The sequence below is a fragment of the Aquarana catesbeiana genome, linkage group LG01 (assembly GCF_042186555.1).
Source record: "Aquarana catesbeiana isolate 2022-GZ linkage group LG01, ASM4218655v1, whole genome shotgun sequence".
NCBI classification, from domain to species: domain Eukaryota; kingdom Metazoa; phylum Chordata; class Amphibia; order Anura; family Ranidae; genus Aquarana; species Aquarana catesbeiana.
Genome location: NC_133324.1, coordinates 364,283,270 through 364,300,766, shown reverse-complemented (window position 1 = coordinate 364,300,766; position 17,497 = coordinate 364,283,270).

Genomic DNA, 17,497 nt, shown 5'->3' with positions numbered 1-17,497 from the left:
GTGTGCTGCCCTTAAGCTGGCCCCTGGAGGGCATCCTGCCTCCTCATGCCTCCTCCTCCTCCTCTCTCTCATACGGCACCCGCGTGGAGTCATTAACCTCATCAACCCCTCCCTCCTCATCACTGGAGCAAAGCTGGCAGTATGCTGCAGCTGGGGGAACATGACTGCCAGATTGTTGTCCTTCTTGGGCACCCCCTCTCACGTTACTGCCTTCCTCTAGCTGGGTACCATCATCGGAGCCTTCAAAACGCTGGGCATCCTCCTGGAGCATGTACCCAACACTGTGGTCAAACAGTCTGGGGGACTCCTCAGAAGGACATGGTGGGGCTATGGAAGGAGTGACTGATGCCATTAAGCTGAGGGAAGAGGCCGCGTTGGCAGCTGCTTTGCCAGACAAAGTACCCTGAACCTGGGAGAGAGAGGATGAGGAGGATGAGGACGGCTTGGTCATCCACTCTACCAAGTCTTCCGCATGTTGCGGCTCAACACGGCCAGCTGCCGAAAAAAAGGACAAGCGTGTCCCACGGCCACGTGCTGATGAGGATGCACCGTCTCCACGACCAGCACTGTTGCCTCTAGACACAGAGCCTGCTTGTCCTCTTTTATTGGCTTGTGACTGTCTGCCTCTCCTTGTTGGCCTTCCAGACATACTAATGGCCTGCAGTGAGATGTACCTGCACAAAGCTGGGATGCTAGCAGAATCAACTGCCTGCCTGTGGTATTATTAGTATGAGAATACCAGCAATTGTCTTCAGGTAGCTTTAGGTGCACGCTGTGCAGAGGACGCAGTACACTAACTGTAAATACTGCAGCTGCCTGCCTGTGGTATTAATAGGATCAGAACAACAGCAATTGTCTTCAGGTAACTTTAGGTACACAGTGTGCAGAGGACGCAGTACACTAACTGTAAATACTGCAGCTGCCCGCCTGTGGTACTAATAGGATCAGAAGAACACCACCAATTTTTTTCAGGTAGCTTTAGGTGCACACTGTGCAGAGGACACAGTACACTAACTGTAAATACTGCAGCTGCCTGCCTGTGGTATTAATAGGATCAGAACAACAGCAATTGTCTCCAGGTAACTTTAGGTGCACACTGTGCAGAGGACGCAGTACACTAACTGTAAATACTGCAGCTGCCTGCGGTACTAATAGGATCAGAAGAACACCACCAATTTTCTTCAGGTAGCTTTAGGCGCACACTGTGCAGAGGATGCACTACACTAACTGTAAATACTGCAGCTGCCTGCGGTACTAATAGGATCAGAAGAACACCACCATTTTTCTTCAGGTAGCTTTAGGTGCACACTGTGCAGAGGACGCACTACACTAACTGTTAATACTGTAGCTGCCTGCCTGTGGTACTAATAGGATCAGAAGAACACCAGCAATTTTCTTCAGGTAGCTGTAAATACTGTAAAAACACCTGCCTGCCTGTCAGTAGGAAGAGAATAACAGGAACGGATCTAGATAAACTGAATACAGTGTATATATATATATATACAACACCTAGGATGCATATATATACACACACAATACACTGTAAGTGCAGCTAACTGACTCGCCTGCCTACTCTAACTTTATCAAATGACACTGTCTCTCTCTCTTGCTCTCTCTCAACGCCGGAACACACTACACAGGGCCGATGTGCAGGCAGCCTTATATAGTGTGGGGCGTGTACTATACCCCCTCAGCCATAATTGGCCAAAGCCACCCTGGCTTTAACCAATTATGGCTCTCTGTACAGACGGCGCTGTGATTGGCCAAGCATGCGGGTCATAGTGCATGCTTGGCCAATCATCAGCCAGCAATGCACTGCAATGCCGCAGTGAATTATGGGCCATGACGCGCCACTCGAATTTGGCGCAAACGCCCCATAACGTTCGCAATTCGACGAATGGTTCGAACATGGGTTCGACTTGAACTCGAAGCTCATCCCTACTATTGACTCTGCAAACAGTTAGCGACTTCTGCACACTGTTCGCTTCAGCATGCACTAACCCCACTCTATCATTTTACGTGGCCTACCACGTCATGGCTGAGTTGCTGCTCTTCCCAGTTGCGTTCACTTTGTTATAATACCACTAATAGTTGACCTTGGAATATTTAGTAGTAAGGACATTTCACAGATGGACTTATTGCACAGGTGGCAACCTATCACGGTACCCTGCTTGAATTCACTGAGGTCCTGAGAGCGACTCATTCTTTCACAAATGTTTGTAGAAGCAGTCTGCATGCCTTGGTGCTTGATTTTTTACACCTGTGGTCATGGAGGTGATTGGAACACCCGAATCCAATGATTTGGAGGGGTGTCACAATACGTTTGGCAATATAGTGTACGTGTGAAAAGGAGATTAGGGCTGCATCTGCTGTTTTTTTTGTAAGAATGCAAAATATTATTTAAAATTTTTCTTATTTACCTAACAAAGGAAAAAAAAAACGTGTTTTATCCCTGGAATGTATTGTACCATTAAAACTTAAGAAAGAAAATATACAAAATCACAATACATCCCCTTAAAATAACAGATCTATAGTTTATGTTGCCATGTCTCGACCTTGTTGTATTGAATTATTTCTTTCTGTACACAGAATGTTCCTGTCCAGAGAAGCTGCGGACTAATCTCTAAAGGAGAACATTATTGTCAGAAACCATAGTAGCGAACGTTAGGCTTCTAGTTATTTACATTACCATAAAATGAATCCTGGGCTGGATTAGAAGTGTCTTTTAGAGTTGAATTGCTTTTTTCTACAAAGATAATCACAAAATTATACTGTGCAAATAAACAGTAGATTTCTATATCGATTTAAGAGCATATCAAATATTTGTCTTACTCATTTCTCTAAGAGACTTCACTATATTTAGCAGTTCACACAGCATTTCAGACCTATGGTACTTAATGTTTCTTGTCTTGCAAATGACCAGTGTACAAACATTAACATTGCAAATTCTTACAAACTGAAATAATGATGATAGTGCTTTGACATATTGCATTTGTTACTTTAAATCTATTTGCATTTGTTAAATTAAAGTGATTTCTAGAGAATTGTGTCTTATTCATAATTTTTACAACCCTATATATTTATAAAGTGTAGAAGCATCTAGACCATGGTTTTGTGCGGTAAAAATGTAATCCAATTGTATTAAAGGTATATACATGACATTTTAACGAAAAAGAGGAATTGTTTACATTTCATGATATATTTATACTATTTTGCTCATTTATGCAAATAAATTCATTAACATATGACTTATCTCTCATTAATAACAGCTAAACCCACTTATATAACCCTATACATACACTATATTACCAAAAGTATTGGGACCCCTGTATTTACACGCACATTAACTTTAATGGCATCCTGGTCTTAGTCCGTAGGGTTCAATATTGAGTTGGCCCACCCTTTGCAGCTATAACAGCTTCAACTCTTCTGGGAAGGCTGTCCACAAGGTTTAGGAGTGTGTCTATAGGAATGTTTGACCATTCTTCCAGAAGCGCATTTGGCGCTGATGTTGGACGAGAAGGCCTGGCTCGCAGTCTCCACTTTACTTCATCCCAAAGGTGTTCTATCGGGTTGAGGTCAGGACTATGTGCAGGTTCCTCCACCCCAAACTTGCTCATCCATGTCTTTATGGACCTTGCTTTGTGCACTGGTCCAAATCATTTGGTGAAGGGGGGATTATGGTATGGGGTTGTTTTTCAGGGGTTGGGCTTGGCCTCTTAGTTCCAGTGAAGGGAACTCTTAGGGCATCAGCATACCAAGACATTTTGGACAATGTCATGCTCTCAACTTTGTGGGAAAAGTTTGGGGATGGCTCCTTACCGTTCCGACATGACTGTGCACCAGTGCACAAAGCAAGGTCCATAAAGACATGGATGAGCGAGTTTGGGATGAAGGAACTTGACTGGCCTGCACAGAGTCCTGACTTCAACACAATAGAACACCTTTTGGATAAATTAGAGTGGAGACTTTGAGCCAGGCCATCTCGTCCACATCAGTGCCTGACCTAAAAAATTCCCTTCTGGAAGAATGGTCAAACATTCCCATAGACATACTCCTAAACCTTGTGGACAGCCTTCCCAGAAGAGTTGAAGCTGTTATAGCTGCAAAGGGTGGGCCAACTCAATATAGAACCCTACGGGCTAAGACTGGAATGCCATTAAAGTTCATGCGCATGTAAAGGCAGGTGTCCCAATACTTTGGGTAATACAGTGTACCTCCAGGACTCTGTACATTTCCAGAAGACAGTCCAATTATTTAGCACTAACAAGCACACTTAGAGCAAGATAACTCAGAGTCTTACTTGTTCCCATATAAGCAAGGTATACCTTTTACACATCAACACATTATTGTTCATTAACTTTCTACAAGGAGTTGCTGAAGAGAACAAGACCATGACCACCAGGCCTTAATTCTGAAGCCATATTCAGAATTCCCCAATATTCCTCCCTCTGGTTGCTATTATGCCCCGTACACACAGTTGGATTTTCCGATGGAAAATGTCCGATCGGAGCGTGTTGTCGGACATTCCGACCGTGTGTGGGCTCCATCGGACATTTTCCATCGGATTTTCCGACACACAAAGTTTGAGAGCAGGCTATAAAATTTTCCGACAACAAAATGCGATCGCGTCAATTCCGACCGTGTGTGGCCTGTTCCGACGCACAAAGTGCCACGCATGCTCAGAAGAAATTCCGACACGGAACAGCTCGGTCTGGTAAAATTAGCGTTCGCAATGGATACAGCACTTTCGTCACGCTGCAATGTTAAAAATGGTTTAATACAGCGCACTCTCTTCTTCTTTATAATGTGAAAAGAATTAAGTAGGTTTGCTGCTCATATTCACACACACTTCTCACAAACTTATTTCTTTTTTTTTTATTGGGATTCCCTGAATATATTGTTATTTGTCACATCTGACATAAATATTTTTTTTTTTTTTTTTTTTTTTATTTAAAGCCATTTTTATTTTAGATTTTATGTTTGTATTTTTTCAAAGGCTAATCTTTGTTTAATGTTATTTTTAGTTTTACTCCAGAATATTTTTGTGTGTGTTTTGTGTGTCAAGTTACCACAGCACCATTGATATCTTTTATTAGTTAATCTCAAGGAGATTGTTTGGTGTTGGTGTCCCTTGTTAATTTCACATTGTATTTTTGAAATGTACCTGAATCCTCACCAACAAACTGTCCTTTTTGAAGTAAAACACACATAGGCAAGTATAATTCAAACCAAAATTCCTTTATTAAGGGCTCAGAACCAAACAAAGAGGGAGGCAACGCTGGATAAACAGGAGAAATTAGCGAAGCCTGGGACCCCCAGGGCAGACATCAATTCTTGAACATCAAAATTGGTGGCCTGAGGAGTCCATATGTAAGGGAGGGCAGTCTGGTCCAGAAGTCCCAGAGATCCGGAAAGCAGCAGATGACATCTGTGTCCCCAGGCTGTGGTACCACAAGAGGCTGCATCTTTTGGCCGACCAGACTGAACCCAGGGTCCTCACTTTCTGGTCTTCCTTCCACGCTTCCTTCCTGGCTGTGGCTCTGCTGTTGGAGATGTGGCAGGAGGAGGAGGAGGACCTGGAGGAGGAGGAGGACTAGGAGGACCTGGAGGAGGAGGAGGAGGACCTGCAGGAGGAGGAGGAGGACCATGTGTGAGTTCACAAAGGTGTGTATCAGATGTAATTTGGGCCCTCAACCCCTTATTGAGAGCCTCCAATATTAAGGACTCACACATGAGTTGTTGTCCCTCCTCCATCCTCTGCATTTTACAGGCAATGATGGCAGCGAAGTCATCATCCACGGTGTGTGGTGCTCCCAGGGCCTCTGTAGCCCTCCAAATGAGGACTATGGCAGCCTCCTCTAGGGCACTCCTCCTCCTGCCACTTTCTCTTTCCAGGTGTAGGGGAGGGACCTGCAGATCAGGCAGCCTGCTCGGCCCGGTCACCTCCTGGCTGAGACTTGTGTATGAAAAAGGGACATGGTTTTAGTTTTTGCATCATCAATCACAATCATCTAGTTAACATCATTGATTGGACAACCAGCAATATTTAGAGGAATGCTATACCTGGCTCAAGCTGGGCTCCTCCAAATGTTGCTGCCTGGAAGGCCCAGGTTGGGCGTCAGAAGCCTCAGCCGAGGGGGAAGGAAGCGTGGAAGGAAGGTGGTACATTCTGCTGTACTGTCAGCAGAGGAGTGATCTTTATCATAGCTGAACACAAAGTCCTTTATCATTACTAGAGAGATTTCTCAGTTATTTATTTCTTTGTTAGGTTGATCTCTCTACAGTTGCCTTTTTCCATCCAAGTGGTATTTATTTATTTACAAACACTATGTATGAACCTCATGGTGGGTTATATAAGCAAGTCATGTGATTATACCCACCCAATGAAATGGCTTGTTTTCTCACCCATTGTGATTGGTCCTCTCTTGATATTTTTAGTTATATATATATGGCAACCTGGAGTGGGTGGTCTATGCCCCTGTTGAAGACCCCTAGGTCGAAACGCGTCGGGTTCATATACCACTCTCCATGTTGCCCATTTGTTTTTATTCATCGTGATCACGTTTTTATTTGTTTATGGTTGTTTTCTCAATAAAAACACCCTTTTTACCTGCACCATGTGGAGGCATATCCTTTTTGTCTTTACATTCACTGCATGAGGCCCAGTACCTCCAACCGCCTCCTTGGTGTCTTTTTGGAAACTCCTGATCTACGCTTCGGCCGTCCTGTGTGAGGACCCATCTGGTTGCCTTCGGAGATCTATGCAGACCACAACCCAAAGGATTGGAGATTCCAGACCTCCCATTTTATGTCATTGGTGACAAACTGCGCATGCGATTCCCTGTCGCTGACACGGGAATCCACGGGATCTGGTAAGAGTCTTTTTTGCATTTCTTCTTATTGGCTCATCCTGCTGGGAAGTCGGTTTAAGATGCAAGGTGACTTCTGACAACCATCAGATTACCACCACCCCTTGGAGTACCCACACCTCCTGTGCAGTTGGACATTCACACCCATCTATGGACATTATGTTTAACTCACCTTTGGCTAATTATTTTTAGCACTATCTCACCATTCTAATCACATTTATATATTTCTATTGCACATGCGCTGCATTTTTTCCATATACAAGCGTGGAAGGAAGATTGGAGAGTGATGACCCGGGTTCAGTCTGGCCTGCCAGAAAATGCAGCCTGTCATAGTACCACATCCTGGGGACATAGATGTCATCTGCTGCTCCGGATCTCTGCGAATCCTGGACTTTCTGGCTCTCCCTTACATATGTGCTCCTCAGGCCACCAATTAGGATCTTCAAATATGTGATGTCTGCCGTGGGGATCACCTGCTTCACAATTTCCAACAACTAATCCAGCGCTGCCTTCCTCTTTGTTTGGTTCCTATAATGTGGGTGGTTGATCTCCCACAGACAAGGCAGTTCCCTGAACATGTCAATGAATATTGCCATGAAGTCACTATCTTGAAAGATATCCATTTTCACTGCAAGACACAACACAAGACAAACCCTAATGTCAGGCCAAACTCTCCTAATCTTGTTACAATATAGGCCTCAATGTAGAAGCAGTATAGGCACAAGTATGTCTCTTACCTTCGTTCTTACGATCGGCGCCTCCAATGCTCCTTCCTCCGCTCACAGATCGAACGTAATACACACGTGTGGTACGCTTTATACACACTGCGCATGCGTGTAATTCCGCCCGCCCCTGATGTTCTTTCTAGTCTATTCCCCATCCCTTTTCGTTCTGCGCAGTGGGGGAAGAGCACATGGCGGATACACAGCCGGTGCGTGCTAAATACAGGAACGAGGAGGAGGAGGAAAGCCCGGATCCGGACACGTCCCGATCCAGAAGAAGATTTAAGGCCACAAATATGTCCTTTGGGGAGATGTTGGAGATGGTGGACATCCTGAAGAAGGCCGACTATGATGGAAAGTATGGACCTTACCCCAACCCCAATATCAGAAAGGCCAAGATCATTGCGAAAGTGGTCAAAAGTTTGCACCGGAATTTCGGGGTACGACGATCGAAAGATTAGCTCAGGAAGCGCTGGTTGGACCTGAAATTAAGAGAGCCCGAGCAGTACAGAAAGATACGGAGAGTGCTGCAAAAAAGTAAGTAGTTGTGCTGTGTTCCTATTCTTTTTGTCTTTATTACGTTCGTGCTGCTCCATATGCTTTTCTTAATTGTTGTACAGTTTAAAATGGCAATTTTAATGTTCATGGGCCCATTATTCGTTCGTATCAAACAATTTTATTTCGGCCTCTAAAACACCATTGTTTAGGCCATATGCATTTTCCTACATTTGTTAGGGCCTACTTGTATGAAAAATATTTGGTTGTGTAGATGGCTTTGTTACTAGAATGAAATGCAAACTAGATTCTGTGTAAGGAGAGGACACTGAGCAGCTGTTTTCACGTCTGGACACTGGAGCACTAGTGTGGGACACAAGAACACCATTTTTATTAGGGGGGCACACAGGTGCTCCAGTGTATACTATAGGGGGGTCTCCATCTGTGAAGCTTGTACAAAACAGGTAAAGTATTGCAGCTTGACAAAGGACACTAAAAATTCGACATCTTGGAACTCTGCTAAAATTGACAATTGCACCCCACTTCCAAGCAATGTTTCCTATTTATAGTTCTGCCATCAAATATCTGTGTGCTAATTATACCATTTTTGTTTTACATAGGGGAGAAAAGACTCGGAGGACACCCCTCATCCCAGGAGACCAGAGACCCCCCACCTCTGGAAGAAGGGGAAATACTCCAAACACAAGCTGAGCAGGAGGAGGAAGACGTGGTGGAAATTGGCACCACAACAGGTGAGTGTCTGCGACCACAGACTCAGGTAAGAGATGGATGCTAGCAGATTTTTGATACCTGTTTTTGTTTGGTTTCTCTCTTTTTAGGTGATCGTGATGTTATGGATCGAGATCCTTTCACATCAGAAAGTGCCCAGATCCTGATCGGGGAGAACATGGGGTGTAATTTATAATTGGAAAACCTCAAGAAAAAAATCAATGATGTTATTCAAAAAAATAATAACATCATTGATGTTTTGGGGCAAATTTAAAACCCCACAAAATCACTTTTTTTTGTGTGCTACAGTCTTAAAAATTTTGGAGCGATGTTTAGAAAAGCCAAAGTTGGAGGATGCACACAGTGTGCCAACATGTGCTATCTGCCATCACGGGAGATCAATGGACGCGTTTTGGGGGTGCAACCCCTTCCTCAATAATAAAGTAGCGGTGAGGAAGGGGTTGCTCCCACAAAACACGTCCCTTGATCCCCCGTGATGGCAGCTAGCACATGTTGACATTCTTAAATTGGTGTGCATCTTCCAAATTTGGCTTTTCAAGGGGTGACTTCACCCCATCTGAACGCAATATCAAACACAGTTCCTAAATACTCATGTCTGATATTGCCTTCAAGTTTTACCATATGTGAACTTTGTAAGTTCAAGATTTTTGTCTTTCTTGTTGGTTTTACACAGGCCTGTTTTATCGTAAATGGACATTTCTATTTTTGATAATGCCACCCCAAAAATTGTTATACAACAAACATGTTGGTTTGTTTTAAAAACCTTTTCTAACACAATCACGCCATTTTCAGGACTCCCCACATTGCTGTCAGGGTCAGCTAAAACAAACACAAGCAGTAAATGTCACCAAAGATTAGCTTTTTTTTTATTTGATAAATGCTTCACAAATTGTCTGGCATATTGATGGCCCCCCTACCCGCAAAGAACTCAAAGTATCTTAACCGGACATCACGGGCACTCAGGGAGGGCAAGCCAGGATGGCCACTTTCAAGTGCCGTCAGGGTTGTATCATGTAGAATTCTGGGCTCAGGCCCAACTGAGCCAGCATAGTTGGCAGAATGTTGGCGTAAAAAGTTATGTAGAACACAGCACGCCAGGATTAGATGATTAAGTTTATACTCCGCCATATGGATGGGTGTCAGAAATAGGCGGAACCGGCTGGCCATGATTCCAAATGTGTTCACCACTCTTCTGGCTCTGGCCAGCCGGTAATTAAAAACCCTCTGTTCCAGGGTGAGGGTCCTCATCGGGAATGGCTGCATAAGATGGTCCCCCAGCGCAAATGCTTCATCCGCAACGAAGACGGATGGGAGTCCTTCCACATTGTCCTCTGGAGGTGGCAAGTCCAAGCTGCCATTCTGGAGATGCCTGTAGAACTCTGTCTGGGCGATGACTCCACCATCGGACATCCGGCCATTCTTCCCCACGTCCACATACAAGAAGTCGTAATTAGCCGACACCACCGCCAACATCACAATACTATTGAACCCCTTATAGTTGGAATAGTATGACCCCGAGTTGGGTGGTGGGACGATGTGGACGTGTTTCCCATCAATTGCCCCTCCGCAGTTAGGAAAGTCCCACCGCTGGGCAAAGTGGGAGGCCACAGTCTGCCATTCCTGTGGCATGGAAGGAAACTGTTGAGGAAAACAAAAATAAATTACTATTTTTGCACATAAACATGGCAAGCAGATTAGGCACAAACATTCTTGGCCAACCTCCAGATAGCATTTATTAAGGGGAATTTAACACCAAAGTATAAGGTACACCTATCATATTCCCCCTCCCCCCTCTCATGGGCCATTTCTAACATTATAGGGGGGGGGAATCTTGGACAGGTAACCCTCTTCACTTCATTGAGAGATGAATGCCTAAATACAGGGTATTACTTGGAACAGCCCCTCCTTAGTTACACTATTGGCAGCCCACTGGACAGGTAAGAAGTGTCATAATACAAAGATATAAATACACATTGTACACATTTGAGGACATTTGGACATTCTTGTATTACCTATCAAGATAATAATAGAATACAAAAACTTTAAACAGTACAATTGGAAAGTATACAGGCAGGCCCTTGCACTACATGCTTTGGGGAATTCATCCATAAATCTGACCACTAAAAGAGATGGGTATAGTGTGTATGGGTTTGGCAAAGTCAGCGGATAGATGATTGAGGATAGATAGAGAATTGGGATCAGCTGACTTAGCAGTTGGGGGGAGGGAGGGTTTAGAAAAATGATTTGGAGACACTACAAAAAAAAGCCTCTGGCACTCTGCCTGAATTTAAAGCACAAATCACATTTCTAAACATTTTAGGGGGTGTTTGGGGTAAAGCACTACTATGGAGCTGATAAAATACATTGTTAAGTGACTACATGAGGTGAATATAGGGGCAGGAGAGCATGTTGGGGAGGTAAGTGAAGGCAGATATGTATGAAGGACTAAAAAAATAATTACATAAAAATCCAGCATGAATGAGAACAAAGGGGACATTCACAGCATATTCCAATCATGGTAATTAGGGAATGAAGAAAGAAATACAATATCTTAGCAAACATCAAATACAATAAAATGTGATATTAAAGGATAAAAATCTTACCTTAATATACTCCTTCTGCAGGACCTGGATGATGGCAGAACAGGTCTCTGGGACAATGATCCCCAGAGCCTGGGGGGAGATGCCTGTCGAGAACTTGAGGTCCTGCAGGCTTCTCCCTGTCGCCAAGTACCGCAGGGTAGCGACCAGCCTCTGCTCCGGAGTGATGGCTTGCCTCATGCAGGTATCCTGCCTGCTAATATAAGGGGTCAGCGAAGCCAACAAACGGTGAAACACGGGGTCCGTCATCCTGAGAAAGTTCCTGAAATCATCAGGATTATTCTCACGGAGCAAAGGCATATGACAGAACTGGTCACGCTGAAGCAACCAATTCTTGGTCCATGAACTCCTCCCCACCCTGTTCATGGACTGGACTTGTGTCAAGGTCAGAACCCCAACACCAAGCCCCCGCACAGCACGAACTCTACGAGGAGTACGTATACAAAACATGGCTAGAAAACGGTCGGCTGCTCAGAACGAAGTAACAGAACGCACTGAAGAACAGCAAGGCCTGTGAAGAGCGACCTGAAAAACAGTAACGAACGAACAAGAACACAATGACTAATTAAAGTCATGCGGAACTTGCTTGCACGCACTAAAGAGCAGATACAAACCCACAAGCACAAACTGAACCGCAGAAAACGATCTGAAAGCCACGAGTCTGAAAAAGCGCGAATCGTCTCTCACCAAACTTTTACTAACACGAGATTAGCAAAAGGAGCCCAAAGGGTGCCGCGCTTGGTTCTGAACTGGCCTTTTCTAGTCTCGTCGTACGTGGTTGACGTCACCGCGTTGTCGGCAATCGGAAATTCCGACAACTTTGTGCGACTGTGTGTACGCAAAACAAGTTTGAGCCAACATCCATCGGAAAAAATCCTAGAATTTTGTTGTCGGAATGTCCGAACAAAGTCCGACCGTGTGTACGGGGCATTAGAGTTTTGATAAACATTGTATGTATTACTTCTACTGGTGCTATTCCACTAATGTTGCCCATAAAAGTGACATTAGTGGGAGGAATATTGGAGAATTCTGGAGCCATGTTAGGAGAGTATCAGCAGTTTTACTTCCCCAGGACTATTCCACAAATAAGTGGGATAGTGAAAAGGTATGATGGTACTTCAAAGAATTACCTTGACAAAATGTTGTGAGCTCCAGAAATGGAATGAACTAATACATTGAGTTTAGTGTAGTCCACCAGGCACACACCTAGAAAGCCCTTGAACACTTTTTTGAATTATCAAGGAATCTTGGAGTCATGCAGAATCCTCTAAAAAAAAGTCAGGGACTTTGAAATCTTTTTTTTTTTAAATTCAATCATTTTTATTTGTATACATACATACATTATACATCTCAGTGTACAGTAATCTTACAGTGACATGTTATCCACCAAACAAACCATCATTCTTGAATGTATCTAAAAAAAAAAAAAGAAGAACCCCATATCAAAAGTGCTCTAGTTATTCCCTACTTTTTCCCTTCCCCCTTACCCTTCGTCTCTCCCCTTCCCTCCCCCCTCCTTACATACCCCTAACCCTCTACTCCACTCCCTCTCTCTAACCCCCCCCACTCCCTCCCCTATCCACCCTCCCCCGTTCACATCATTACAGCACGTTTAACATACCTATTCATACGGGCATTATCTCTATATTACACTATAGTGGATATCCCACTTCCTCCAGCCAAGGTCTCCAAAGTTTTTTAAAATTTTTTAGATTCCTCCTCTTTATATACACTGCCTTTTCCTTCCACATTGTTTCGGTCACTGTTTTAATCCAGTCATCTTTCCGTGGGGGGTTTCTTGCCTGCCACCTTTGAGCAATTAACTTCCTTGCCTGGAAGAGGCATCTCTGAACTATTGTAATTTTGCTGATTCCTATATCCATATCTTCTCCTAGTCCCAATATACATAGTTTCGGATCCATTTTAAGTTCTAATGAAAAAACTTTATTTAGAGTTTCTATAATCTCTGACCAGTACCGGAATAATTTCGGGCACTTCCATAGCATATGCAGCAAGTCCCCTTCATCTTGACATCTAGGGCAGTTGGCATCCACTCTCCTCCCAAACTCAAACAACCTTTTAGGTGTGTAATATGTCCTATGGAGTACCATTAGATGTGAGATCCTCTGGGCTGGGGAGATCGACACCCTCTGTCCCCCCACTAATATCTCCCTCCACTGCCCATCTGACAGTGCTCCCAGCTCTCTCTCCCATTTACCTCTACATCTAAGTTTTCCTGGGGCCTCTATGCTGTTTTTACAGATGTGTGGATATGTTTCAGCTATAAACCCGCATTGGCCCTCCTGGTCCCCCAGTTTCTGAAGCACGGTGGACTCGTCCCAAACAGGACCCTGATCCCCAAACTGTGACTTAAGGGCGTGCTTAACTTGTATATAATTATATAGTGAACTATCCGGAATATCAAATTCTTGTTTTAATGTAGAAAAGGGTTTAAGTAAGGATTGATTATATAGCTGAGCTAATTTCTCTATTCCTCTTTTTTCCCATTTTTTAATTATTCCTATTTCTTGTAGTTCTTGTAGATTCTTATTATGCCACAAGGGAGTGTGTTTAATCCAACCCCCCGTTCCCAATAGTTCTTTGACTTTTCTCCACACTTTTTTTATTAATTTAACCGTAGGGATTTTATAAACAAAAGAGTCTGCTTCCAAGGTCTCTATCAATGTCCTATGAGGGGAACCTGTGATCATCAATCTCTCGTTGCTATCTTTCCCCAAGTATTGTAATTGGGCTGCCAAAAAATAACCACGTGGGTGCGGTACTGCCATCCCACCTTCCCACGTGGATAGTTGTAAGGTCTGTAATCTAATCCTAGGAGATCCCCCTTTCCATATAAGGTCTCTAAATAATGTGTCTATTTTATCGAACCATTTCCTGCTTATCCATATTGGCGAGTTCTGCATTATATACAACAGTTGGGGGAGCCATAGCATTTTAATTAAATTGCACCTCCCCGCCGTTGATAGTGGGAGGCCTTTCCATATTTCGATCTTATCTTTGAATTTTTTTAACAACGGGGCTAAGTTATTATCTAAGTAACTCTCAGGGTCCTTAGTTATCTTAATACCTAGATATTTTGTTAGCGTTGTTACTTCTAACTTGTTATTAATTGAGGAGGTGCCTGAGCTATCTGGATCTAATGGCAACAGAACTGATTTTTCCCAATTTATAGATAACCCCGAGATTTTCCCGAACTTTGAGAATATGTCCATTACTTGATTCAGGGATCCCTCTGTGTCTCCCATGAATATGAGGACATCATCCGCATACAATGCGATCCGCTCCTCTCCATCCTCCCTATGGAACCCCACTATTTTCCTATCTTGTCTTACTGTTGTGGCCAATGGTTCCATAGCTAGGGCAAAAATCATGGGAGACAAAGGGCATCCCTGCCTCGATCCCCTCTCTAATTTAAACCCGGACGAGCAAACATTATTAACTTTTACTTTTGCAATTGGTTCATTGTATAATACTTTCACCCAGTTAATAAATGAGGGACCAAAACCATACTCTTTTAATACCCTCCAGAGATATTCCCATTCTATACTATCGAATGCTTTTACCACGTCCAGCAAAAGCATTGCTCTCGAGCCCCTATTTACCGTGGGTATCTGCAAGTTCAAAAGAACTCTCCTAATGTTCATGCTGGTTGTTCGGTGGGGTATAAGTCCCGTCTGGTCTGGGTGAACTATTTTGTGAATCACTTTCTTTACCCTGATAGCTAAGATTTTTGCTAAAATTTTTACATCTGCACAAAGCAGAGATATAGGTCTATATGACCCAGGGTCCAGGGGGTCTTTCTCTTCTTTATGTAGTACTATTATTGTGGCTTCCGTCATTGAAGTGGGTAGCCTCCCCTGCTCTTTTGCCCAGTTGAAAACGCCCAGAAGTTCCTGAAAAAGAACCTCCCCATACTGTTTGTATATCTCGACTGGGAGGCCATCTGGACCTGGTGATTTATGATTGGCCATTTCTGATACTGCCATTTTGATCTCTTCTATAGTAATTGGTCTTTCCAGTTCCTCAACATCCATCTCCTCTAATGTTGGTATATCAATGTCTTGAAAAAATTTATCCATTTCCCCCTCATCCCTGGGCCCACTCGACTTGTATAACTTCTTATAGTATTCTTTAAAAGTCTCAGTAATCGTTTCCAATTGAGATGTTGTCTCACCAACCAGAGTCTTAATGGCCGGGACCATGGAGGGAGGGGAGCCGGATCTAATTATATGGGCCAGTATCTTTCCAACTTTTTCCCCTTCCCCGTACATAACTTGTTTCTGGAAGGCCCTTTTATTTTCTACTTTCCTAATTATTATATCTTTATACCTTTGTTGTTTATTTTCCCACTCTCTCTGATTTTCGGGGGAAGGTTCATTTATATACTCTCTTTCAGCTGCCATTAGTTCCCTCTTAAACCTCTCCTCCCAATCTCTGGACGTTTTTTTAATTTTTGACACCTTTTGTATGAGTAGACCCCTTAAATATGCCTTTAGTGTGTCCCACAGCACCCCCCTCGATGTGGTACCCGAGTTAATCTTTATGAATTCTTTCAGTTCTGCTATTACCCCTTCTTGATTTTCTATTACTTCCAGCCAAGCGGGGTTCAACTTCCATGTTCTATAGGTTTTCTTAAGGCCCGAGTTTAACGAAGTTATGAGTGGGGAGTGGTCCAATACCCCTCTAGGATGATAATTTATATTATTTATTACTTGTGATGCTAAACCATTACATAGAACTAGATCTATCCTTGACAACGAAGCGCAGGAGCTCGAATAGCACGAAAACTGCTGGACCTTCGGGTTCCGTATTCTCCACATATCAAGCAATCCTGCTTCTTGAAGGAATTGTTTCAACCGGTTTTCCTGCTTTCGTTGCCTCTGTTTCCCCCCAGGGAGTCTATCTATTTTGTTATCCAAAACCATATTGAAATCCCCAACAACTATAACTGGCAATTCAGCCTTATCAACTATAAATTCCATAAGCTTATACATTATATCCAATTTAAACGGGGGCGGAATATATAAATTAACCAATACACATTCCAGATTATCCATTACGCAATGCAAGAATACATACCGCCCCTCATCGTCTAACCTGCACTGTCTGCAAGTGAAGGCTAACCCACTACCGATCAGGATTGATACTCCCCTAGAATAGGAGGTATATGTGGAGTGAAACTGATGTTTATATCTTCTCTTCCATAAATTATCTCTAGTATCTTTTGTCAGGTGTGTCTCTTGCAGACAGGCAACTTCGACTCTGAGTGCATCTAAACCCTCGTATACAGCTGCTCTTTTAACAGGGCAACCCAACCCTCTAACGTTCCATGAACCAATATTCAGGACCATGATTTATTACTTGTGTTTATCAACAGGGGGTCTTAAATTAAGAGGAAAAGGCAGTACTTGAGTAATTGAAGCGGGCCTGGCATCACCAGACAGAAAGAAGATAGGAATAAAAGGGGAGGAAGAGAAGGAGAAAAAAAAAAAAAGGGGGGGGGGGGTCACCTCCCCATCATCAGGGGCTTTCCCTAACACCTTACATTCCCAATTAGCTAAAGTGCTTGTTTCTACTGAAAAGAGGGGCTTTACCCCATCCCACAACCTTTTTATTTTAGTGACTTCAAGTCTTAAAGACCTATTCATGATACAAACAACGTGCATATTTGCCATAACTATTTATAATTTACTAATATATTCAGTGCAACCTTGTGTAAAAAAAAAAAAAAAAAAAAAGAAGGAAACAGACATATTTCTCTCCTTTTCTTTTCCCTTTCCTTCCCCTTCTCTTAAAGTGCAAACGTGCCCTTTTTTGTATCTTCATATTATAATCGTTACCCTCCTCTTCCCACCTCCCCCATCCCTCCCCTCCCCCCCCACACCACTCTAGGTCCCCTTTGGAGGCTTTTTTCATGACCATCACCCATTTTCTTACCCCTACCCTATTTACCCTCCTCCCTCCCCTCCACCCCCTGCCCCCCCTTCCTAACTTCCATCCCTTACCCATACAAAACCCTATCTTATTTTATACCTAC